This window comes from Elaeis guineensis, chromosome 10, assembly GCF_000442705.2.
Source record: "Elaeis guineensis isolate ETL-2024a chromosome 10, EG11, whole genome shotgun sequence".
Classification (NCBI taxonomy): Eukaryota; Viridiplantae; Streptophyta; class Magnoliopsida; order Arecales; family Arecaceae; genus Elaeis; species Elaeis guineensis.
In genome coordinates, this window is record NC_026002.2 from 21,987,055 (window position 1) to 21,990,250 (window position 3,196).

A 3,196-nucleotide genomic window follows, 5' to 3' on the forward strand; every position below is an offset into this window, starting at 1 on the left:
GACAATTTTGACTAACAATAAAGTACTTAACCAAAACTTTTCTATTCTATCCTATCTTTGTGCTTTTACAAAATAATTCTCTATGATTTTCTTTACAAAATATTTTCAAGAATATATGTTCCTTCCTCTTTTGTGCTTCAAAGTATGGAGTTAAGACTAGGCAAGATCTTCTACTACACCTGTGCCATGAGTAAGAGAGACAAAAATCAATTATATATTTGATTAAACATATAAGCTTTTTGCTATTTGAAAATACCTTAGACTCCATTGAATTCAATCTTTTTACTTATTTGGTGCACTTGAGATAAACACTCACTACCCTGAAAGTGATCGTTAGAAAAATTTTTTAGTTCAAAAACTTGATTTAAAAATATTTACTATTCTAAAAGTTTCAACTGATATAAAATTTCATGGATAGAAGTTATGACTTGAGCATCTTGTAGGATCATAGGTTGAGAAGTCCAACTCAGAAGATTTGTAAATTATCCTTGTGCAGTAGAAATATTTGGTAGTGTAATCTTGTATCTGGCACTAGGCTCAGCATAGTCTCTCACAGTATTTCTTGAAGAAAGATATTCCTGTTTGTTTTGTATAAGTTATGACAGGCATAATTTTTTAATATAAAAAAATAATTAATATCATAACTCAAGTTTAAATGTTTAGCTAATATTCTAACATGAACCTAAGATGGAGCTACAATCTCAAATAAGCTGGTTGTGCCTTGCCTTGTCTCCATCATCTCATCATATTTCAAAAGATGAGAACTTGCATCTATTTATAATAATAAAATTTAAAATTAGAGAAATCATAAATTAGAAAAAGAAAGGACACTGATTATAATTAAATTAGTTTCTTAAAATCTTCTACCTTTCCTTACAACTGGCTTCAACTCTTTACTTTTTCTTTTTTCAAGCACACTTTTCAGTCGCTTGCCTTTACCACCTTTTGTGATAGGTGGAGCCTTGATTAAGATACAACTTCCAACATCACTTGTAACATTTGAGTGCATTGAAGAATCTTGTGATACATTATTGTTTATAGAATCTAAGCTGACTTTCTGTAGCATTGCCTCAACTTCTTTAGCCAACTTTTGAAATCTTTTTTCTACATATTCGAGTACTTCTCGAGAAACAGAGCTTCTTATCGCAATTGCTAATCCCTATTGTGATATTCATGCATAATATGAAGCTAAAGATTCTTTTTCATTAGGATCCACTATTCTTTGTTGAATGCAAGACAAGACCCCATCTTTTACATATTTAGTCCATCTTTTTATTACATAAGATGATGGTAAACTAAGGACATTGTTGAGATTAAATACCTTCAAGCAACGCATGCACAAAATTCCTCTAGATTCATATAATTTACATGAGCATGTAATTGTTATATCTTGAGAGTTGAATTTGACTAACCCTTCACTTTGATGCTCTAGTTGACAATATACTTTGTATGTGCAAATTATATCATCAGTGTATATCAGCTCAAAAGAGCAAGCAAGCTGGCTTTAATAAACTTCTTCAAAATCTTCATATATTCGCCTGGTGTAGATTTCAGATGCCATCTTTAACATAGGAGCATTCAAGAATAAAACTAGACCAGTTTGTTTTGACTTATAATCTTCAAACATTTCTTTCTCCCGAAATAACTTTATAGCTTTATGATACTCAACTATGAATTCTGAAAGAGAAAGTTTTTTGTGAAAAATCTTTTTGAATTAATTGTTCATGCTCTCACTCCTTTGTGTAGTGGTCATATCAACACAAAAAGAATCATGTCGGTAAACAGTGGCCCACTTTTCTCGAATGTTAAATAAATTTGCCAACCATGGATTCTCATTAACTCTGTATTTATCCAATAATTTCACCCACCTCCTCTCAAACTTGTTGACTGAGTAATTTTCATACACACATCGTTTAAAGTCTATCAAAAATTTAGAAAACTCAGGGATAGCATGACCTAAGTTAAGGGTAGCATTATGAAATATATGCCATAAGCACAATCTATGGCAAGTATTAGGTAAGACCATCTTAATTGCCTTTGAAATAGCTACATCTTGATCAGTGAAAATGGTTGAAGGTTGTTTACCAGACATTGCATTCAGAAAGATTTGAAAGCATTATATAAATGATTCAGCTGATTCATCATATAACAGAGCTATGCCAAAAATACCAGTTTGCTTATGATGATTGATGTCGAAAAAAGATGTAAATTGCATTTCATATTTGTTTGTACTAAAAGTAGTATAAAAGGATACAACATTACCAAAGCATGCATAATCAAGTATTGCACGGCCATCTGTCCAAAATAAATTAGCCACTTGTAGAGCCGTCAAAATGGATCGGCCCGACCCGTGGAGAGCCGGCCCTTCACAAATCGGGCCCATTAGGGCCGGGCCAAAAAAGCCCTTTTGATAAATAGGCCATCAAATAGGTGGCCCAGCCCTAGCCTTTATAAGTGAAGGGCCTAAACGGGCTGGCCCTTATAGCTCACCAAAAAAATTAAAATAATTATAAAAATTATAAAAATTAAAAAATTATAATAAATTAAAAAACTCTCAAACATAATACTTCATCAAATAAATAAATAAAATCAATCCCTACATCAAACTTTAAAACACCAAAAGTAAACATGAAAAAACTTCAAAATTTTTGTAATAATATCATAATTTCCATTCTTCATAAGAAAAAATACCACAGACTAATTAAACTCCATAAAATCAAATAAATCAAGAAGTAATAAATATTGTTTAAATAACATTGAGTCCAACTATTGAAATTCAGTCCCTGTTCTTAAGATTTTTAGTAATGACTAATGAGGCATAGAAATGAGAAAAAGAATATTTTAGAAATAATTGATTATTTACTGATTACTTTAAGTGGTTAAGTTATTTTAAAATATTTTTTTCAAAAAAAATGGGCTAGCCCGCGGGCTAGACGGACCAGCCCTTCACGGGCCGGGCCATAAACGGGTCGGGCTAAAAAGCCCTTTTGTTAAACGGACTGCTAAAACACTGGCCCAGCCCCACTATTTTAAGGGCCTAAACGGGTCGGCCCGCGGGCCAAGGCCCGTTTTGACGGCTCTAGCCACTTGTCCGGTTTCATGCACTTGTATGGCATAAAAAAATGATAGGTCTTCTACTTGTTTAGCTCTTAAATACTCAAGTAGAACTTGCACATCATCTGCTTTCATGAAATTT

At 32.5% G+C, this 3,196-nt stretch overlaps 1 pseudogene; it reads right to left on the reverse strand.

Annotated features, from left to right (window-relative positions):
• Positions 1 to 1,504: 1,504 nt before the first annotated feature.
• Positions 1,505 to 2,092, reverse strand: LOC140852191 (protein FAR1-RELATED SEQUENCE 5-like; annotated as a pseudogene).
• Positions 2,093 to 3,196: the final 1,104 nt, after the last annotated feature.